Source organism: Colias croceus, chromosome 5 (assembly GCF_905220415.1).
Source record: "Colias croceus chromosome 5, ilColCroc2.1".
Lineage (NCBI taxonomy): Eukaryota > Metazoa > Arthropoda > Insecta > Lepidoptera > Pieridae > Colias > Colias croceus.
In genome coordinates this window covers 7,095,572-7,121,106 of record NC_059541.1, presented here as the reverse complement: position 1 = coordinate 7,121,106, position 25,535 = coordinate 7,095,572, and the positions used below count along the sequence as shown (strand labels likewise).

Here is a 25,535-nt window from a genome sequence, read left to right as displayed (position 1 = left end):
TTTAGCTACGGGTTACGGGTATGTGAAGCAAAATGGTTCGTTTTTTAAGTAATTTTTAGTTGCGAACCTACATAGTATAAAAAGCATAATATTGTAAGTCCTTTGCTACTTACAATAAAATTTTCGCCGTATTTCACCCCTGTTACATCTTTACAAAAGGATCACCTTAATATTAATATTGTATCTAAATAAACAAATGCCCTCATTCAGATATTTATAATTAAAACAAAACGACATTCATAGATGTATCTTGGAAGCATGAAAATTTTTATCAACATTCAGCTTGATACCATAATTACTGGGGCTAATGAAACACGGGCTAAGTTAATTGGTTTCCACGGGTTTTTCCATTTAGTTTCGTAGCTAATAACGTAGTGGCAGCACGTGTAGTTGGAACAAGCCGGGCATGAAATTAAGAATCTGTTAGAGCGGCAGCGAGCTACCATGACGGTAGACAGGAAGCAAATAGAGCCCATTTGATTCGAAGAGATCGGTTAGCGGGCGAGCACGTTATGTGAGACTGATTGAAACGAGCGCTCACTCACTTGTATTGTGCTTTCATACATTCATATCGGGTTGTTATGAAATGAATGACCGGCAATAAATCAGCCTTTCGATACGCTTTCCGTTCTCTGTTACGTAAGTTTTCATATGTTTTTCTTTAATTAGCTTTTGTTTTTAAATGCCAAATAGAAATTTGCATAAAGTTTTCTGTTTACTAGATACTGTTCTGTTTCAAATACACTTTATAATAATAAATAATAATTATGTCTATGTAGGTATATCTAATAGTTTCATTTCTAATATCGTACGTAATTATCAGGTGTGTGATATTTATCGTTACTGATTTCTCATCTCGTCAGGCCCTTCTTTTCGCATTAGTGTCTCTACAACCTCATTACGGTATTGCTTCGATAATAAACTTACAAGTTGACGTAAGCAACGTGGCCATTAATTTTATTTATAAAAGATAAAGGTAAAAGAGCAGTCATTTAATAAATGCTTTATAGTCTTAAGATGAGATTATTGAAAAATAATTACAATAATAGAAGAATGATCTTATGATGACAATTGACAACAACAAATACACAGTTGACAGATATATAGATAACTACGTGACAAATACTACCTATATTGCAACAACTTCAAATTCGCATAATAATTATATCATTAAGCGTATAATAACAGCTATAGAACTTAACTAATTAAACTCAACTAAAAAAACTACGTACTAGACTTGTTGAATACATTATAGAAAAATATTGTAAAGTACACAATTTTTCGCGTCAAGAAAATAATATTATGTATTAGAATGTGAAGTTAAGTGGACGTCACTTTAGCTAGGCGACCACTCTGCTTCACGGACATCGCAAAATGGTTTTAAGGTAACCTTTTGTTCTTATAAACCAACATGTAAATGTTTTGCCCTCCGTGTATATTATATTTATGTAACAGTGAAGCGTATATTGCCCCTCCTAGTATGCTTTCAAATGTTTACAAATATGACCGACAATTGCCTCTGGGAACATTCAAATGTACCCCTAGGCAATTTTCGGTCATATTTGAGCGTGGACTTGAACTTGTAATGTTGTTTCGTAACATTGAATTAGCTAGAGCAAAATATTTGGGGGTAAGAAGACAGCCACTCAACAAAACTTAGGTCCAAACATACTGATAGTATGTACATAATACTTATAGATTTGTTTGAATGAAAAAAATAACAGGAAATCGTGTTAATAAATCTAGACTCTAGAGTCCAGAGAAGCAAAGAGAAAAGTCCGTTCGATTTGTATTTATTTCCTGAGAACATTAAAAAGCAGCTGTGTAAATTCGTAGCAACCTGTCAGGGAAGTTGGACACGCGAGCTCGAACTCGAGTCCCTGAGGAGTTGTGACTCCGCGGTCACGTATAAATTACTCTCAGGGAGTGACCCTCTCTTTGTCCCAACAAACTTACTTTCTTCTAAGGTTGAAATCCTGACTTGAATTACGTGGTCCACGGCTTTAAAGGACTTATTATTACTGAGCGTAAACGCTGGGGTGTGAAAGAATAAATCTTTCTTTGTTGTGTTTCGTTCTCACTGTTTTATGGATTAGATCTTGGTAATTTAAAAAAAGTTGTTAAATGAAGCATTGTTAATAAACTATTACATTAGTTTTTGATTGAATTACCTATGTATTTTTTATTAAGAGACATACCTTCATTACAGTTCCTTTTTATTTTGAATAAAATGATGCCGTTACTACTCATAGTTAACGTTAAAGTATTATTAGCAATTTCCTCTTATAATTTGTATGGTGCCTAATTAGAAAATTTGCTATCTAATGAGATTCTAAAAAATATGGTTATTGTGAATGAAGTAAATTACATAATCTTTTAATATAATGCGAATCACGGAAAAAGAACAGAAAGAGCCCAAAACGAACGATGTAATTTAATACTAATTAACCGCGGACGTTATGAAAGTGATACATCAACGGCAACCTTACCATGCCTATTATTATAGACCAGTGTTAGTTGAGCTCCGAAACCGCTGACCTGTTTGATGTAATCGTAAGTTGTGGTACAATATTCCGCCGGGCGCAGGCCTAAGCTGGCTGGTTATGAGTCAGTGCACATTTATCAGGGCAGTTAATTTGCGAGCAGATGAGTCACGACATCATCACTCATCTTGTACGATGTAACTCACAAGTCGGGCACACTTGGCGCCTATCGCTTATACTAACCCACCTCTCGTCTTGAGAAAATCTACGTTCAACTTGTTTCAAATTTCAATATAACAGATTGAATTTATTAATCAGAACGAAGGCCACTATAATAAGTTGCAGCTCGTAGCAGTAGAGCTTACGAGTTACAATTTAATAAAAATTAAAATAAATATAAATACATAATAAATCTTAAAATATAACCATTTTGTACCTATATGCACACTGGTAAGGATATCTTACTCCAAGGAGTAGGTATAGTACATCAAGATGTTTATGTATAATTTGTTATTCTATAAATGCTAAACACGCTAAAACAACTCAGTATTAAAGATACATGATTTGCAATTCCTTTAATACATTTTTGTAGCCAGCCTCATAGACTTTTACAATTTCGCTTGAATAAAAAATAAATATAAACGTTGCAAAGGGTAAGTAGGTGCCGTCGTAAACAATCCCATGATTTTACGATCCGGCCAACGTTAGCTGACCTTTGCTCGTGTAGTTTTTATTTCTAACGTCCTGTCTCAGCCTTTGCTTACAAAGGCTGCGTTTGGTCTAGCGCAACATGCTACATATTTTTACTTTTATTTTTAACGTCTCCTACGCCATTAAATGTGTTTTATGTTTAAACATTTATGCTTATTGTATGAAGCTTAGTAGCAGTTATCTGTTTAATACCTGTATATACCGTAATAATTTAAGAAAAAGTTGAATATTTCATAACGGGATAAGAAACTATGCAAGTAATTTTACATTCACAATGAAAGGTTTAAATCTAAAAGAAGAAGAGATATATTATCTAAACTGTAAAAGTAAGCTGTGAGACTTTAATTCCCCATTATTCTCTATCAAATAGTATTAATATTACACACTTGAAGCATATAAAATTAACCTATAATAAGGCACACTGATAAAAGTAGGTATCGGTAATTTCCCTCTCTGTTTTCTATGTAAAGTCAGAAACAAGTCAAACACTTGTTTCTGACTTTAGTAAAACTGGTCATATTCGACATAATAAACCCTTCATAACTTTCTACATTTGTATAGAATAGTAACAAGTATGTTCAATTGTTCCATATAACATTACTTCTAACGCTCCAATCCTTTCTTGCATAATTTACGAGCTAGTTTCTCTGACTGTAAGCAATAACTTAGTTTGAGTTAGTTACCAAAGGACGTAATATAATTACAAAGCATAATGAAACTCTTACAATATAATCATAGCATGTAAACATTTTGTTGGATTAAATAATTAATGTTATAAACAATAATAGTAAGAACATTGGCAGAGCCTGGGGCCATCGAGACGCGAAGGGTAATGGATGACAACAGCCCTTAATCCACTAAAGGCTTATTCATGGCTTAAATACGAAAGATTATATTCCATTTTGTATTTATTGCTCTGAAATATAACTGATCATTAAATTCAAGTCAATCAGTTTGTCTTGCGATTTAATTAAATAAGACACCGAGATGTAAAATTAATTATCCTTCACATGGTTTTAAGAAAAGCTATGTAAATGAAATTTGTATATAATATTTGTAAATGCAGGGCACTTATATACGAAAGATATCACTCATATTTAAATGGATATTCAAGGGATATTCATATATTATCTGGATAGGTATTCAGTACATTATATACTTCTCATTTAGTTATCGTTAAATGATAGTGTGAAGTGTCACTATAGATCTATTGTTATGTATTTAATTCAATAAGCATTTTTTTCGATATTTCAAACAAAAGCCTCCAAAGATTTTTATTTAACTATTTTTATTCCGAACATTAAAGAAACCTCATTAATTTTCACTATTAGTCCCATAGTGGGTTCGTGAAGTCCCAACATAAATTTCAACATAACTTGGTCAAACAAAGACCAAATACGTACAACCCTTTAATGTGTCCCTAGTGACGGAAGTTATTTGTAGACTACAGTAAATAACTGAACGACTTGAACAGGAAAACATTTTCTTTGTGTTTTTTTTTTTTCAAATTTTAACTCCGCTGTGGGATTAAAAACAAAATCTATTTACCTTCATTGAAAGTAACATTTTGTTGTTTTACAAATTTTGTTATTTGACAAAGATTGAAAGTTAATGACTTTTCAAGGATTTGTTTAAAGGCAATGAAATACCTTATGATTTTCTTTCGAAATTGTGACATGAAACTTTCCTTTTCAGTCGTCGTTTGTCGACCTCAAGCAATTTATAGACTTTACCTAATTTTTCCTATTAGATTTTATAACAGTAGTTTATATTGTGGAGGAAGGAAGGTGGAATTCCTCCATCGAAAAAGGGAGGATCCTCGACCAGTCTACTCGACTGGCCGGCCGTGAAGGCCCCAATGGATGATGTCGGAAAGTTGTATATATATAGCTCTGTAGCGAAACACTTCGCTTGCGCGATTCAGAGCGAGGTGTCGCTACAGGACTCCCCTCCGAGACCGGAGGTCGTAGTACGAATTGCCTTGCCAATGCCAGGTATGTTCCACTGAGTCGGAACAGGAAGCCGCTAGTTCACGGTGAGTCGGAACTGAGTGCGGTGATGCTGCGTGTAATGCTCCAGTGAGTCGGAGTGTGCAGTGAGGATGGCTGTGGAGCTGCCCAAGCATGCGCGATCGCACATGGTAGTGGACAGTACTCCATTTGAAGCCGAGTGCGCTGGCTGGCGGGCGGTGATCGTAGGCGGGGAAGGGATAGGTGGGCATGGACATCATGGATGGACAGAAGGAGTTGTGAACTGTCAGGGGTCACCACTGTGGAGGAAGGAAGGTGGAATTCCTCCATCGAAAAAGGGAGGATCCTCGACCAGTCTACTCGACTGGCCGGCCGTGAAGGCCCCAATGGATGATGTCGGAAAGTTGTATATATAGCTCTGTAGCGAAACACTTCGCTTGCGCGATTCAGAGCGAGGTGTCGCTACATATATACATATTATTATTATATGACCTACAAATATTAAGAAACATCAATACCTACAGAGATATATAGGTACATTTAAAGCTCATAGTCATACTACGTTATTCAAATTAAGTTTCATGTATCAACTCGTCTTCTATTACACAAACAAAACGTATCGTAACGAAGCACATGAATTAAAGCGCAGGTTATAATTCAGCGAAGTTGTAGACAATAGCAGTCACTGAAAGCGCAGGGGTTGGAGCACTATGTAGATACGCAAATAAAGTCGTTTCGTTAAGGCGATCTACATCGGCGCAGCTTCGTTTAAAGTTTTAATCGCTTTCGAGCCGTGATAAACAAATTTTAATTAAGTTTTAATATCACCGCTTAATTGCTGAGGCGAACGACTATCACAATATCTTTGTTTATGAATACTTATTTTATATTTTGTCGAGAATGTTCGATTCACGTTTAAATGTTTCGTTTGCAAATTATGGAACCGATAATGTATGCGTTTATCTGTTACAGATCTAATTTACTATAATTACTAATAACTTTCGTTTAATTCCACTGGATAGAATTATTTAGATTTTCAGTATTTGGTTATAACGTGTTATTTGTTACTGCTTTCATTTTTGAGTTCGGGGTTAAACAAATTTTAGAAAACTCATTGAGGTACTGAAAAAAGTGTGATGATATAATGGACTTATCAACGTAGAGATAGAGGCAGACACATAATATTCATGATCCATTTATTCAATATCATAAAGACATAGTACAAAAACATTGAACAATTCAACGGTCTTGAGCAAAAACTATCCTTTTGCTCAACTTGACAAGTAAAATCGGGATAATACTCCCATTTTTCATTCTCGAGCTGTGTGGACGATGCGACGCTCTCTGAAACGATACCTCAGGGCATGAATTTAATCTTAGAATTCAGTGTCAGATTCATAAGAACCGTCACTACGACGATGTCTGCGTTCCCAATGTCTTTGTTATTACTGCAAGAATTCAAATTAAACATGCCGTGCCGACCACTCGGAATAAACTTTACATTTATCCATAGTTGCAACCGATTTTCTTACTCTATTTGCTACTTTCAGCAGTTATTTTTAATATCAACAACATAGCTTTATTACCAGGTGAAAGGTATAAAAAATCGCTCCCGTAGAGAGCATCTGATGTAATAAATCATAAGTGCATTATAAGAAGCGTTCAGAGATACTTCGTTAGGGAAAACAAGCCTTGCTCTCGGGCGCTTAAGATTAATATTGCAGAGAGATGCGAATACGCTTCGTTATTTCCAGGCTGAAAGGGTAATATTAAAAGTGTAATGTTTAATTGAAGAGTGTATTCACGTAAAATATTGAATGAACTTATGATTTATTTAAATGTTTCAAATTTATTTGAATGTGATCTTTTTCCGCCGGTTTCAGATTTATAAACTTTATTTCATGTAGCATGTGAAATGAAAATATTCACTTTTTAGTAATTATTGCATTTAATTTAATGATAAATAGATATTTCTGACAAATTGTGAGCAACTAAAACAAATAGGTAGTACATACCTACTGCTGGACTAAACCAATCTATTCATCGAATCAGTAAATTCAAAGTTGTGATCTAGAAAATATTTTGTATTTTATTTTTGCAAATTCATTTATTCTTCATGCAGATATTACATACGATTGCAATAGCGTACATTTCCGTGATTCTATTCTCATTTATAACACACGTTAAAATAAAAACCCGATGCATAGAGCAATTAGTTAATAAATGATCAGGCGGATCAAAGCAATAAGTGGAAAACGGCTTGCTATTTGATTACTACAGAGATGATCCCCACAGCGTCGATCCCGCGTGTCCGGCCGACAAGAGATTATAAGTTGCAGTTACAGCGTTAATGAATGCGAGTGGGATTACACCAGCTCCGCGCAGCCAATTACATAAAAGTTGGCTGACATCGGGAATCCCGCACGATACATTATCCGATATTACGAGCTAAGCTATAGTGTCAAAACTGTTTCCGCTGAAACAGAGCTATGCTTATTTGCTTCTCCTTATAACTCATTTATGGTGGTAAATGAGTTGGATTACTTTTGGTAGAAACTAATAAACATCAACCGAAATGTTGATTATTCACGAGATTTAATCGACATTGCTCAAAGCGATGGTACCATTAAAAAACAAATAACTACATTAGGTATTTCAATTCATTCCTCCTTCTTATTATATACTAAAGTTTACCTTTAGGTTTAAACTTAAAACCTTACATATGTATCTTTTAATAACATTGTTTCTATATCCAGAATGTGTTTAAACTCTGCAGCAAATATTATGCCTGGCCGGATAGCGTTGTGCTCTTCGTTTACTGTTCCCTATAGAAATAACCGGCCATGAAAGCATTTCCCCTCAACATTTTTATATTGTACACATCCGGAGCACTGTATACCGCATTACTATAACACAATAAGTGAATAATTAACGTCGAGGTGATTAAGGAAATGGGAATTTGTTTCATGAATTCTTTTGTTATGATTATTGAGAGAGTATTTAACGTTATTGCGATAATGTTTACTGCTCTCTTTTAATGTTTTTTGTCGTGTGTATTTCTTAGTTTTCATTTTACTTTTTATTCTACGATTTATATATGAAGCTACGTGATTTAATGAATTGTGTGACTTTGAATATGAAATAGGTATCTGTTATGATATTGTTTAACTATTTTGATTATTTAAATTTTCCCAAAGAATATTATGTTATTATTGTTTCAACACTACTTGAGAAAACTTTTATTAAAATCATGTATGATTTCGATCTATATAATCTAAATAATAACATTTAGAAATTATAAATAGAGAAGAAAATATACCTTTCAAATCCAGTCTACGTGCTTCAGTTTAATCACACGGATATAAGGGGCGTGCTCGTCTCATTGTCTACAAGTTTGCTCAACAAAAAATTATAAATATGTGGAACGATATGGAAATTTTAAAGTAGGTGAATATGGCTCAATTTTACACCGACGACGTTGATGCTTAAAAGTTGCTTTAATTATTAAAAACTATGGAAACTGCAGGCCATATTAATTTATGCTTTTATGCACTTATAGAAGAATTAGTGTTATTATAGACCTAGAAAAATTGTAAAACTACTGACTACAAAAAATATTTATAAATGATTGTCCACATCCATTCGATAGATATATAATTTGTGATAATAATACTAATGATACACCATAATTTATTACGTACTTAGTGCTGCACTACACAGTTTATAAAAGGTACAACTACTATACAAAAACTCCCAGAGTCAAAGTTTGTAAAAGACAATATTTGGCATATCGAATCGAAAAAGTATAAAGTATTATTGTTCCAAGTACTTAGAACATCTATTTTTATTACATAAATAATTAAACAACAATCTGATTGTTTTAAATTTAGGAAAGGAAAATACTTTTATCCTTTCTCTGTAACGTTCTAGCGATGGGTATATGATCGTGTATCACTTTGTACGACAGGAAATTGGCGTATTTCGTGTAAATGGGATCAGAGTTGATCACACACATGGCAACTGTTGCTTCTCTCGTAGATTTATCGATAACATTTTGAATAACGATGCTTTTTCGAATATCAAATTTGAATTTGTTTTTAGTAGACAAATGTGACAGTGCAATTTTTTTTTCAAATTTGATTTTTTTGTGATTTATAGTTTTAAAATAATTCTCATTTTGACTGGATACTATACATCAATTTTCTTAATAATTATGGTCCTCTTTTTTTTCTGTTTATTTTATGGATAATTTCTATCACATTATGCCATAATAATATGATAGCAGTTATCCCTGGCCCTGGGTAATTATTTAATTCGTCCATTTAGTTGTAATGTGCAAAAGTCAAGTTGGGCGTCGTACCCTCATCAAAATAACACAATGGTTAAATTGAACTATTTCCCTTTTTCATTACAGCTGTTAGCCATGTGAATAGCTTTGTCTGTCATTATAACATTAGTTTGGAATTAGGATTTATTTAATTGCAATTTAGGTTATTTGCGAATATATATTATTTGTTTCGTCTGGAATTTTAGTCAACGACTGAAATGAAAAACTAAGCAATGGTGTGACATAGAAATAAAAGTTAAATTTTATAATGAAAAAAAAAATCATTTACTAATTCGATATTCAGGGAAAATTTATTTTTATCCTAGATACTTCTTCATTATTTTTCGCATACTAAATCCTTAATCGTGAACATTAGCTACACACATGTCGGTACCGCGGCTCCCACTAATGTTCATTGTAAAAGCAACAAATAACCCTCAATCAAACTAACGCCCGACCGCAATTTGTTTGACCAAAGAAATATCGCGCTCCTCGGCGCTGAAACCGCTTACGAGAATAATTCCGCTCTAGGTAAAAATACAAAATGTACTAAATAGCAGCACATCACTGTGCAAACGTAATAAGCCTCATTAGTTGCCTCTTACACATTTGTTTGTGTTAGCATGTGTTACTTTCGATGTCTGCTTTTTAGATGTTAAATAGTGTTTATTTTGGGAACGAATTTTCGTTTGGGTGAAAGAAAATTTTGTTTTTTCGTTTGTTAGTACATAAAGTAATCTGCTGTCTGTCCTTAGTCAGAGTGAGTTTAGTAAATTAATAATCTCAAAATCTCGTATAAAATTGTAGTCCTTATGTCAATGTTTTGATTATAGATATTAAGTTCAATACAAAGCAATTGCTTGTATAATAATAATAATTTCCGTGTGTGTTGTATAATAATAATATTGTGAAACATTTTTCTTTCACAATACACTTCTGTGCGACTGTGCATCTGTAGGCTTGACCTTTGTGTTAATTATATTTTGGGGATCACGAGGTAATCCTCTATCATAATATCCGAACCATTATCCCGCTTCCACCCAAAAGAAGAAAATCCGATCAGTTTATACAAAAGTCTAAAAAAAATTACGTAATGCGTTCCAGTAATATACAATAATAGTCCAAATGTGATTTAAAAATGTATTTTATAATAAACACACGTCAACAAATATTGTTAAAAATAATCAAAATGTAGCGAATAAAGGGAACCCGACCCCAGGGTAACAAAGTTTGTGCTCGCTTGCCACTCAGCATTGAAGTCTAAGGCAGAAGTTCAATCGTACTTTAAACGAGTTAATCCTCTTTTAATAAGTGTTGATGCTCGCCTCACTGTGGTCTCGGGAATCTCATTTTGCTCTTAACTAGATGAATTTTTGACTTTTCACTTTATAAAAACTTTAAATACTTTGTGTTGAGCGACTTGTTCAGTGCGAGATTATACGAAGTATGATTATTTCTGACGTTCCTTTTTTGCTACTGGACTTTTAATTTTTGTGACTATATTTGTGTTTAATGTTGAAACAAACATTGCAAATTTTGATATACACTTTTATAGCACAACATCCTCTTCACCCAATTATCATTAGATCCTCTGAGCAACAAAAGGTAACTAATTTCATTATCAAATTCTAATACAAATGAGGCAAGTGGTATGATTCTAATATAGGAGTAAGACGTTATTCGTACTTTAACCTGATATTTTCTTTCATACGTTTAATTGTATTTAGCTTTTGGTTCATTCTTCTAAGCGTGTATTACATTTTTCATTGGAAGGCGCCGATTGAGTTAATTTTCTGGGAATCGCTTTTACGGTTTCCTCACTTGGTGTTACGGTTTATTTCACCCGGCGGTATCATTTCTGAGAAATTGTTTCCCGGAGTTTCGGCACTAAAAAAGAAACCGTGAAATGCCAATCTGTATGTAGTGGTAGCACTGCGCAATATTTTTACGTCCCTATCAATATTAACAGGTGGGAAGGAAGCGGAGATTACTCTGTTTTATTGTTGGCTACGATATGAATACATTAATTTTTTATTGTAGTACTAATTCGATACTTTAAATTTTTTATTAATTAACAAATACTTCAATAAGTACTTTTAATCAAGCTTGATACATAATACTTTCATCCACATTCATTAAAACTAAACGTTTATTACTACATAAATATGTTTTCATTAAATAAAATAAAATCGTTATTCCATTTATTTAATAATAAACCTCATCCTCTGAAACAATAAACTGATAAAGTTCAACTCAATTTACGATAAAGAGTATAAATATTTCGGCAGATCAAAACATGAAGTGATGAATTCAGTGGCTTTCAACCCTTGAGCGAGGCCCTCGAGTGGATCGGAATTTTTTATTGTCCATGAAACCGAAAACATGTGAGCTGAAAGTAAAGCAATCAGTTCTTATTAACCATTTGTTGTTTATTTTGATTAAAGTTAATTTTCGAAAGAATTTTTCGATTGTAATTCCATTAAAATTTGTTTTGACTACCACGTTTTTATTATTGAAGACGAGCTTTTTTACAGACGTAACATTAATAGCTTTCAATTTGAGTATACTGAACGATATTATAGTTAATGTAATTTATACTTTTCGTTCATATCTGGTGCAATATCAAATACTCGCTCCAAATGAGCACCTTTTTGAGATAACGTCGCGGCAGGCGAATCATTTCCGTAATGTCAGTCACACGTCTGGCCTGTCCGGTTGTGTATGCGTCCACTAATGAGGTCATGAGTTCATATCAACTGTGATCCTTAACTGGCGCTAAACACTCAATTACGACGCTCAAAAATATACCATCATCATTAACTTTCATCACTTAATTACTACATCTTTCACATCGGCGAGTCACAGCTGCGACACTTTATACAAACGATTTAATTATTATTTGTGAGGCACTATCATACTTGACTTTGTGTTTGTGTGCATATTTATTATCTAGACAGTAGGAATTGTTTGACTGCTGGTATATCTGATAGTCATAGTAACTTTTTTATTGCACTGTTTTGTTCATAAGTATTACCAATATTTTTTTTAATACGGATACGTAAAATGAGCCCATACTATATTTTGTACTTATTATAAATTGATATAGGTAGGTATTGAACAAATTGAATTTAAATTTCCTCTGTATAAGCCTAAAAGCGTTACAGTGTCGTGGAGCACATAAATGTTTCCTAAACGAAACAATATGTAGCAAGTTTTATAGGGAGCGTTTCGAAGGCTGTCGTGGCTGACCGCAAGTAGCCGTTCCAAGTCGGAAACATTAAGGTTCCATCAGCGGCCATATTTTCCGGCGGGCGCTGAATTTTCACGGAGGCCGACTCCGTCCGGCGCCCCGACACGCCTTTGCACTCAGACACTAGCTAAGGATGGAGTGGAATTGTGTACCCTAGTGGCTCCACGCCAATATTTTCACGTGTTTTAGCGATGTTTAAAGTTTTAAATAAGAGACGACAAATTGACATTTATCGTTCGTTCTTTTGTGTGTTGTTCACTATCGGGTCGAGACTTTAGTGTTTTCATTTGATACTTTATACATGAATACGTTGTTTCTTTATACATCCTTTCACCTTTGTTAATAATACAGCTTTAATGGTGTGATAACATAATATGTAAAAAATGTTAATTATTTAGAAATTCACCTTTATACATAAAGCATTAAGAAATAAAATTGACAGTTCCCCGTAAATAACTAAAATACAAGCTACTCGCACACTTTAACGTAAAAGCTCGCTTTAGCCACGTCATACAAGTTGAACTTTATTTGGGTTGCAACAAACTTTGACATATTTGCACCGTATCTTAACAACCATTATAACTTTTTCGTAGAAGCATGATTTTAGTACTTAGAGAAACGTAAGATGCACTTAGACTTCGATGAAAGTGTAGCTCATAATAATATTTTCCATATGTCTTAGTTGTTGTAAATGGGCTTAGGGAAGAGAGATTTATACGAATGATTCGTCAAAATGAGTAATGATGCGTGAGAAATGAAGGGATGCGTATCCAAATCCATTTAAGGACTAGTTTATAAATAGTTCGCATAGATTAACCACTTTTGTTAAAAGGTTTGGTTAATAGAAGAAATATAGAAAATTACGTTGTTTCCTTTAAACGTAGAAATCGTTTTAGCCAGCTTTCAGTTTTATTCTCAGCTTCAAGACGTTAGTATCCTACAAGTTTACGTTGCCTTCAGTGAAACGACACCTTTGGGCGCCTTTGACGTCCAGCAAACACCCCGTGAAATTGAAACAGTTTCAGACAGGGCTACCGGAAAATTCTCTTTAACCATTTACTTTTTTATACATTATCTTTTGGGATTTTTACAACCTGTATTATAGTGATTCAGAATTCCATATAAAATTCAAATAAAGTTAATAGTCAGGCTAAAAATAAAAATACATTTTGAACTTTCTATTTTTAAACTCAGATTTGAAATAAATTTGTGAATGTGTATTTTGCCCAATAATAGACAGCATGACAGTAAATTATAGGGTCATGTGTAATGAATACATTTACGATCCATCAGAATTAAAGGCCCTTTTTCCCGTCACACATATGATCGATGATCAGAAATGAAGACGGCAATTTTCTAAGAGCGTGTGATAGGTCGAAGATGTGATACTTTATCGAGAATCTGATGATATTTTCGATAAATCTAAGTAAGTAATGTAGATTTTTTCACGTTTCAACAATTCAGTGGATGTTGGGAATTTTAATTTGTGAAAATATAGTTCATTGTGAATTTGTGATTGTATTTTATTATAAGGAAGTATTTTTAATATTGTAACGTGCTATTAAAACGATTAGTAAATTAAACGTACGTATTTGTTCATATATTTTATAAATGAAAACTATTACATATACCTATGTTTGTAAAAAAATCGTGTATAAAAAAATGAGTGCCCACAAAACAAATGTGAAAACACTTTGCTCTATAAGTGTAAATACAAAAAGATCTTTCCCGCTCCATGCACTCAAGCCGGGTAGAATAATTTATTACGAAAAGGATTTAAAAACACATATCGCGAACACCTCGAAAAATCTTCGCTAAGTACGTGTGAGAATTATAACAGATGGAATTTTTATGTATTGCTATTGTGATACGTAATCGCTTATACAATTCAGTATCTTTTTTTCTCTTGATAATAATCTTTGCAATTTTCACTAGGTACGCTATTGCACAATATCAGTGAGTGTTTAAATAATAACCTACTATATTCTTTAAGAACAGATTCTATTATAATATTATAATACAGGCACTAAACAGCGATGCGTCCGATTAGGGCCCTTCTGGCCTCCTCCACTCAAGCGACAGCTCAAGCCGAGGTTCGTGGTCCCCGTCAAGGGGGGACGCCCTTGTGCATGTCGCTACCAGGGTGAACCTTCAGTTCACCCCCGCGTCCGCGTTAAAATGTAGTAGCCCTTCTGGCTAACATTGAGAAACACCATACTAAAAAAAAAAAAAAAAAGTATCACGGTCCCCGCTTATAAAAATCAAGAGGAAAATATGTTATTATTTACTCAGCTCTCATCTTCGTTCGCGGTTCAATCGTTCCCATTCGAGTCCCAATGCATTCGCTATTGTATTTGCAGAAGGCTCTACCGCTCATGTCGATTGCCAATCGAAAGGAACGAATGAACATTGGCTGGGATGAAATCTCGCCGTTGATCATTCGATAATCATCCATACAGTAATTGGAATCGGCTGACCGTGATCTGTTTGGCGTGGTATTAAAAATCTGCATTCATAGATTACAATGGATACATTTTTCTCATTATGAACGTTTCGTGTTGAATTTTATGAATGTTACTGACTCTATGAATACAATGTTCACCCTTTTTAATGTGTGACTTTTTTGTCAAAAAATATATAAGTTACAAAAAGATTCTTTCTTATCGACTAATGTAGGTTTAAACCTGCATTTTTGCTTTGATATTCACACAGGTAGGTGTATAATATTGTCTGTATGTGTTAAAGCCAAAAATTCGTGAAAAAGGACTTTATTGTGTCTGTCCTGACCCCACGCGTCTGAAAGCAAATACCTTATATTGGAAAATTATGTAATATGGAAGTGAAGTAATAATCTTCTTATAAGTATATATAAAAATGAATCGCAAAATGTGTTGGTAAGCGCATAACTCGAGAAGGGCTGAACAGATTTCGATAATTCTTTTTTTATTATATTTCTTGAAGTACGAGGATGGATCTTATGTAGAGAAAACGTAAACATGTACCACGGGCGAAGCCGGGGCGGACCACTAGTATTTAATATAATCTGATATTCAAACTTTCGCAAGGACGACCAAAACATGCTAAGGCTTGTTTTTCAAAGTAAAATAAGCTTTACTTTTAAGCTTTAAGATTTATTTAGCTTTTGTAAAGGAAGCTTTACTTTACAAGAAATAATATCAAGATCGTATAACTATAATATAATTTACATTAGCTAAGATTAAGTATATTTACAAAAATTAAAAAGTTAATTAGAAAAGCTTTAAAAATATGTAGTAGCGACTGAAGCGAGCATCTCCTATGAGAATAGATATAACTGGTACTAGAGTAATTGCTTTCACATCGTGCAGCGTACCTACGTCGCTTTAATTAGCTGCTTTCCTACGTGAAACTTTTAATTATTATAATGTACCGATATGTAAAGTTCTTTCGTACTGAAATTAACATTTTACTTTGAGCGCTTCGAATAGCTGACTAGCATTAGGCATCTATGCGTCTGTTTTAAATATTAGTCAGCTATTACATTTGAGAACATGCTTTCATTTTTATTTGAGCAAAAATTAATATAAATTTCAAGCAAGATTTTAAAATAACAGATTTTTTACTTGCGAAAATGAAATATAATAAAATAAAAATAAAAAATAAAAAAGAGTTTATTTCTCACATTGGTTACATTAAATAAGTACACATTTCGATTACATATAAATAAGTGTGAGACTGGTGCCTAAACTAGGTAATAAAAATTACCTGTATTTTAGGTCACCAGGCCCCCACTCCTAACTTCTTTGGATCACATTTTATTTATACTTGTTGAGAGAAAAAAAAAAAAAAAAAAAAACGCTAGAAATAAGAAAAACTACAAAGAATATATAAACCACTATCATACCTAAGCTCAGTTGTAACCACCAGTCCAGAAAGCAAGAGTTTTGTATATATTAAAAATATATAATTATCATTGTTTATTTAGGCAAAATTAATAATAAAATTCCCATTACACTTGCACTTAGCCCTACGACCAACGACGGGTCTTGGGATCGAATGACTGGATATATAAAGCCAGTCATTCACTAAGTCTAATAGAAATAAATAAAAAAAATAAAAAATAAAAATACTTAATTTTAATGTATTTTACTTTCATTACTTAAGTATTACGTCCTAAAAGTTAGCAATACCTCTGTATCCTCGTAATTCAAAGTAAGAAGCCATTCTTTCAAAACTAATTTTAGTTTATTTTTTGTGAGTGGATAAATGGATATTATTTGGGAAATTTTGTTGTACAGCCTTGGACCCATTACATAAGAGTGCCTACCCGCGATACAGGTTCTGCACGATTCTTGTTTAACTATTTTATTATTCCTACGTATAGTTGATAAGAGATGTTTATCATATTTTAAGTGTGCATGTGTACGAAGTATCATATTTAAGATATAAAGTTTTCGCACCGACAGAACTTTACAGTCAGCGTATAGTTTTGAAGTTGGGTATCTAAAATGTTTTTTAGTCATATTGCTACAATAAATTCCGTACGGGTATAACATGCATTCCAATATCCTTACACGAATTATATAATGATGAGTTACGAGTGCGTACCGAATTTAACATCCTTAAGCAAAAATTATATTATAATGATTAATAATTATATTTTACAGCTTAATTATATTCTCGACACCTTGTAGAAACGATCTTATTTAATTACCAATTATGTACGGTTAACGCAGCACTTTATATTAATACATAATATATTGCATGTGTATGTGTGTAGGTATGTATTAATGTGTAAGTAGGTAAGCCCATAGGACTGATTTAAACTAATTGAGTATGTTTTTGTGACTCTTGCGATTGACCAAACCATTAATACTTTTTAGTAAATTGATGATATTTCAGGAAGTGTTATTTGTCATATCATACCAATTAATTGTTATAAATGTCAATTATAAATTGTATTCACTAAAAGGATTGAAACGATTAGGGAGGAGAAAGGATTAGACGAAGTTTGCTATAGTTGTCTGCGGTCTCCACTTTCAGGCGTAGATTTTCAACAACGCTCTATCACTTTATAGAGTGTATACGTTGAGTACACTATTAAGTTTAGATTTGTATCAATTCCATTAAAACTCATATTATTTTTTAACGTAATGAGAAAACAATAGCATTTCAAATACTCCTCTTTTATATTTGACCAACCATGCATTTGACCACAGGTCTACCTGATTTCAAGTAGACGATGATCTAGAATCTAGATAGTGACATGCCTGCTTGAGATAAACCTAATTCCTTTTTAAACTACGCTACCAAAAACGATATTCTCAATATGTACAGTACATAACATTTGAAGTAGAAAACAAAAGAAGAAAAGCCATTCATATTTATTCGTCTGCAAATTCCAATTTCAAGGCTTCACTCTGACGCATCGGTTTTGCGGTTGTAAGAAAGATGAAACAATTATAAATTTCAATCAGAGGCCGTGCCAGTAAAAATGAGAACATATTGGTTATATAACTGGTTGAAACTATTCCACGGACCGCATGTAATCGAATGGTATCGGATGATGACCGTGGACCCTGCGAGATTGAAATGAAATATTCACAATGTATGTGTTCACTTTTATCAATTTAATATAATAGAATATGAAACTATGCGATAAAATTTGAAAAATTCTATGAAAATCACTAAGCTTTCATGTGCTATTCAGTGTTATTAAACTAAAAAAAACGTTCAAGCTCCACTGGGCACAGGGCATACAATGACATGGGCAGACAACTGTTAATATTGTCAGATATTGTGTAAACAAGTGTAAAGAAACGAATGTCAAGAAAATATTTTGCGCTTTTGAAAATATAATACTGTTTGCTGATAGAATTGCGACTATGAGTTTTGCTATAATTATTTGATTAAAACCAATATAATCATTGCTTTGAACATTTACCGTCATGCAAGTACTGTAAAAGAAAATTATTACATGGAAAATATAAACGCTAAGAAATAATTTGTAAAAAGTTATTTCCACCAAAGCAGCTCAATTACGAATAATACAAAATCTCATGCTAGTTGCAACAAAGAATATTGAGGTATGAAACCTTATTATATAAAGAGTCTCGATCTGTTATACCCACGTTGTATTAGGGTTCTTTAACCTTTATATAGAGTATTTTTAAAATAGCTTACGAACACAGCTTCATTTTGTCGATAACGTCTGGGATAAAAACAATATCGCAGGTAAGGCGTGGGTTACGCCAAGCAACGTCGGACGGTACTCATAAATCGTGGATACTGCCCTCTGCGGTGCACGGCTAACTACCCCCATTTATTTGCAACGTCTCTGATTACACGGCCACAAATATACAAGGCGATAATGCTGCATCAATGTCCTTGCTAATGCTGCGAGGAATATTATCTGGCTATTAACAAAATAAATAATTGTTGTTATATAATAATATACAGTTTTATTTATATTAAATTTGATTTATCTTGCGAAAAAACAAAAAAAAACTCTTGCATTTACAATAATTTACAATAACACAACTAATTTTATATGCATTATAATATGAATGTTTCACATACTTTAATAAGTTGGTAAATAATAATCTAAATATTTTTATTCTTTACTACAAACATACACACTATACTTATTTGTTAACGAAAGTAAACTACAATTGACGTCAATAACTCTAAACACTCTGAACCAAGTACCAATCCAAAGAGTTAATTTTGTCACAGAGTACATTAAGTTCGTTTAATCTGTGGTAAGCGAAATTACGGAGTACCATTAAACAGTGCAATTTAAATCGAAGGACAGGCCACGGTATTGAAATTTCAGATTCATAGTGTAAATAGGGAGCGGCGGCAGCTGGTTGACTCAGCTCTTGATGCATCATGTTTTGAATGCGACCCTCTTCGACCGTTTGTCGTCCCTCTTTGCACCTGCACAGATTGTTTAGATAAATTAGAAAAATAAAGAACAGTCCCGCGTTTGTGAAAGAAGATTAAATAAATCACACTTTACACAAGCTTATTTATGTTCACAACGTTTGCGTTGTTCGCATTTTGTTATTTCATTGCTATAGTATCTCCGGCTCGCGCTTAATCGTTGCAAGATTATATATATACACTCTTTATATATTTAATGCTTACTTCGTATATGAAGTTTTATCTAGTCATATACACGAATTTTTTATATTAACACTTTTTAAACGCATTTTATGGAGAAAACGTTATAAGAGAAGTTATACATTTAAGTTATATAATATATGCTACAGTCAAAACCCTGAACCAGTCAATATCCTTATTGACGGTTCTTAAGGTTATTGACTAAGGGCGTCCGCGTCGGTTAATACGATAACTGATTAACTGATTTTATCTGATAAATTCAGATATTGACTGATTTTATCTGTAATGATATAAATGATATTGATATGACGGCTGTCAGGTGTATATGACAGCTGTCAGATGAACATGGCGGCTGTCATATGAATATGACTGCTGTCAGATGTATATGACGGCTGTCAGATGAATATGACGGCTGTCATATGAATATGACGGCTGTCAGATGAATATGACGGCTGTCATATGAATATGACTGCTGTCAGATGTATATGACGGCTGTTAGATGAATACGACGGCTGTCAGATTAATATGACGGCTGTCAGATGAATATGACGGCTGTCATATGAATATGACGGCTGTCAGATGAATATGACGGCTGTCATATGAATATGACTGCTGTCAGATGTATATGACGGCTGTCAGATGTATATGACGGCTGTCAGATGTATATGACGGCCGTCAGGTGTATATGACGGCTGTCAGGTGTTTATGACGGCAGTCAGATGTAGATGACGGCTGTAAGATGTATATGACGGCTGTCAGATGTATATGACGACTGTCAGATGTATATGACGGCTGTCAGGTTTATATGACGGCTGTCAGATGTAGATGACGGATGTCAAAATGTTGAAATATTTTATTTTATAATTAAAATCTAATAGTTAATTCCTAATTTATCGTAAAAATATTTCTTCGTAGAAATAGAAATATCATGGAATTTACCATTTTTTATTGTATCGTCAACACTATGTAAAAAACGTTACTAATTTTAACACTATTTAACTAATAAATTGTTCAAAATGAGACCTCTTATTACAAGTAAAACAAATTTTAATACTGCGGTCCCAATTACTATAAAATTTAAATAAAAAAGAAACGTCTAAGAAATAAAATATCTGCATTTATTTATTACCAATTAAACTATTTTCTTACCTTAAATTCATGTCTTTAATAAAAAATATTCAGGTGTTACCTTTAGAAAGTAATAACTGGTTGTTCAGTGTTCACGTGTCAGACGGACAATTTTTCGTAGAAGTTGATTAAGGCCTATAATTAAGGCCCATGTGTACCTACTCAATAATAAAAAATTGAATACTTACATATTTTACAGATATTATAATGGTATAGAAAATACTAGTTTAAGGCCTATTTATATCGATTTCAATATAAAAAAAAATATTTTTCTTTTAATTTGTAGTTATTCCCGGTCGAAGCAAGTGAATTTTTGAAAATCTTTGAATGCAGTTCTATAATTATTTTTGGAATGTTTCCTTTCCGCAATTTTTTCTATCTTGAGTATTTCAAGTACTTTTCCCTACAGGGCCCATCGAAAATTTACACACTGTATATTGAAGATAACATAATCATTTATATTAGATTAACTATCATATAAATGTTTGTCGAATGGCCCATGGACCTTGATGGAATTATTTGGTACTCTTGAAACAATGTGTCTAATATACGAGTAAAATAAAAACTATCGTCTCTATAATTCTATTGAATGTTTTATCGTCACAACGTTTAATTTGTTTAAAATTGTACGTGTAATTAAGTATATCGGTAAGAAAAATGATACCGACAAAGGTTAACCTTTTTTTAATCAATTCAAAAAGCTCTTCCGTAAATTGAAAGTATACCTACGTTAAACATTCATTTGATGGTAAATTTATCCCAACAAAATTCAATTTAGTTGACGACAGTCGAACGTCCTTTATCTATGCACAGAAGGTCTTTTTATTTGATGGGCTCTTTCGGATACTGTTGTCCTCGTGAAATGTTAAAAATAATGGCAAAAGTATAGATAAGACTTGACTTAATCATAATAATTTTTAAAGTGTACGTGATATAACATTTATTAAAGTTTGAAAAGGAGGGACATATTATGAAAACGATAATTATTAATTACTACCTCGAATTATCGTACTTTTACAGTTAATGAAATGTGCTATGCGATTGGTCAATAATGCATCTAATAACGTCCCAGGTTTTGTACAAGAATCAATGTTATAAATATATTCATTTTAACATTAAATCAAACTTCAATTAATTATGTAAACAAACATAGATAAATAAATCCAAATACCATAGCTACATCAAAACTATAATTTATAGTAAATCAGACTATCCCGTCAACTCGACATACCTAGATCATAGACAAATGCAACCACAGTGGCAATAAATATAAAATCGAGTTAATTTGAACGTATCTACCTAAAACCAACGCTTTGAATATTCATCACATTTAGATAGAACGGCGCGATAGACCCACATCAGAAAAACATCAAAAATGCATCAAGCGGAAACATCCGTCCATGTTGTTACAGCAATATTGTGCCTCAATTGTGCTTAGACAATGATCTACGTCACAAGCGTCTCCACGATCTCCTTGATTCCTTTCGGTTACCTGCTCAATTGAAATCGCTTTAAGATTGAATAAAATAGAGCTAAATGAAAAAAGGTTTTGCTTAAACACATTGTATTTTTTTTCTTGACTATTATCAAAATGTAATACCTAAATCTTTTACTAAGCTTTTATTATTTTAGTATTATTATAAAGTGCTAGATTGTAATAATTATAAATGTTCATACCCCTTTTGTATAATAACAATTGTATTTTTTGAATTATTTTTAATTTATAATATATCTACATAGGAATACCTAAATCAGTATCATTTCTATCAAAACTCATAATAATATAATAACAACAATAAGTAGTCATTCAAAAACAGTATGAGTTCTATTTGTAGACACGATTTCCATCATAATAACAACTTTACAAACAGGGTGGAGCATTTACACTGGAACGATGTAAAATGAAATTAATTTATGAAAAGCATTACTTGAGCGAATTCGTTAAGGGCGAACAAATTGCCAGGACTCAACCCACGACGTGACAACGACCGCTCAGTCACTGTTAATGAGAGGTCACCACAACTGAACCCCGCCGACTTTTTGCAGGCTTACAAACGTTACTTTGCTTTTTAGTTTGACGATCTCGACAAATTGAAACATTTTTAGTCGCAGCAAACTTTTAACAACCTCTAATTACCAACGCTCCGTCGACTATTCTTGACGGAGTTATATTTTAACCCATCTCTATGACTACAATACTACTGTAAATACAATAAATACAAATAAGAAAGATTTTATTACGAACAACGGTGCAGTTTCTATTTTCTTTAGCCATTTGAATAAATATATTCTGTTCCTTCGTACGATATTGTTTTGCGAGGTACAATACACAAAATAATCTCGTTCTTCGTAGTTTCTTCCGCGAGGAAACTATTCAAAATATTTGTACAGAAACATATGTGTTCGCTTCAGTGATTATTACTTTTTAAAAATAAGACGAACAGTTGCATATTCATCATCGTAGCTTATTCTCTTCTTTTTACGATGCTGAATTTCGCAATACAAAATATCGAGTTGTGTCAAACTTACCATCATAGTGTAGTCAAAAAGCGTATGTTGATTATTTTTAGAATAACATTAACACAAAGTTAAATAATAATAATCTGCGATTATGTATCTATCGCATAATTATGATACATGAAACACTGACTCATTTCACTGAAGTCTGTTTTAATGATTGCAAATTGGCTGCACTTGAAGCGTCAAGCGATACAAAATATTAAGTTCACCTTCAATGGAGAATTGAGGAGGTATTTGTAAATCTTGTACACAATGCGGTAAGAGGGTTATAAACTAATATTAACAAGCTAGTATCGCAAACCGCAAGATCATGAAAATGTACCTCGATCCCTCTCGATATGGCACGGATAACTTCGGTGTTTGGGCTACATACATTATTTATTATATTAGTTGTACCTTGTTTACGTCGGTTGCCTTTTGGAAAACAACCCTTCCGGCCACGTGCTTATGATGCTGATACAATTGTTTTTCACGTATTTATCGTTATTAAATTAGGATGTCTATTCATTGTTACAAGAAATATTTACCTATGGCCGTAGAATTGTTATTGTATGGGTATTTTTATGATATCATAATAATTATTACAAGCCTGCAGTTATAGAACAAGTAGAATTTTTGTTTAATGCATGATTATATTTAAATTAAATTATCTATAGTAATGGAACATCGTTAGTTGTTTCAGAAACAAGTTTTACGATCTACAGCTTAAACCAAGGTCGTAAATTTAGAAATTCTAAATTTGCAATGTAAATCAAATAATATTGTGGATACTGAGACCCTTATAGAGGAACCCAAAGTAGGAGGCAATATAAAGTGATTAAAGTATCATTTCGAAGAATTTGTGTAGTGTTTGAGGGAATTATAATGTTGTTATCGACATAAGCAATTGCGGTCGGCTAAATTACTGAAAATTTGTTGAGTTTCCCTTGAAGGTCTGTAGGGTATAGCATTTTAATTGCTTAGTAATTTACAGTTTATGTTGCAAGGGGTAATACTGGAAAGATGAGTACTTCTAATTAGCACTTTGAAAATTACTAGCAATAAACAGATTGAATCCGATTTGCAGGCCTTAAAGCCTTGTTTCTGAACTATTAAATGATTAGATTATAGTATGTATTAGCATAGTAGTTTAGGTACTTATGTTAAATGTTAATCGAAGGATGTAAATAAATGTTATGTATTGCATGTCGATAATATTAAACCGAAGTATATTTAAGAAAAGACTGATACAATTCCATGGAGCAATAATTATGTACATAATACTCTCTAGGTCTATGAAGTATCCAAAGAAAATTATCCAGGCTAAAACGAATGAACGAAAACTTGAAAAACAAGCGACGAAAAGTGGGCGGAGATTATTTGTTCTACAAAGGAAATGTTCAAAGTTAATATTCCGTACGGTAAACTTGGTGTAACTCGTAAAAACGTCTCATATGTCAATACCTTTTGAAATACGGTAATGGAAATACGAAATAAAACAGAAAGCAAAGTATGATTAGTGAGCGCCATACGTCCCATTGCCAGGCTTTACGGCCGCGACTGCCATATCCATTTAAATTTGAAATATATTAAAATGTTTCCCGCTTCCGACTTTATTCATATATCGGTCATGAGCTCTTTTTCATTGAGTTATTAATTTTATTACCGCACTATAACAAAGAGACGCCTTGTTATAGTGACCGAAAGGGTAACTTTTTTATAAATGGTAAATACGTCTTTTTTCTCTGTAATGGTTATCCTTATTTCAACATAGCGCATTCTGTTGAGATTTTTCAGATTTTTTGTATTAAATATAATTTGGTTAATGTAAATATTGTAAACTATGATGATATCTGCAAATAAATAAATACATAATTTATACTGACAATATTTTTAATACAATATTATTATTCTTTCATTATTCTGTCAGAGATAGATAGAAGGACAGATATTCGCATTATGATAAGTGTGCATTTTTAACTAACCTGCATTTCATATTACCTGCTCTAAATAATTACTTGTTTAAATAAAACCAACAGATAATGTGAATGCAAATAACAATA

General features: G+C 32.8%; 1 protein-coding gene across 1 annotated transcript in view; it reads left to right on the top strand.

The window, feature by feature from the left end:
* The first annotated feature begins 376 nt into the window (after positions 1-376).
* Positions 377-25,535, top strand: part of LOC123692063 (carbonic anhydrase-related protein 10) — a 60,695-nt gene continuing 35,536 nt past the window's right edge. The window contains exon 1 of the mRNA XM_045636698.1: positions 377-639. The gene's annotated coding sequence lies outside the window, so the exon portion shown is untranslated. The remainder of the gene's footprint in view (positions 640-25,535) is intronic.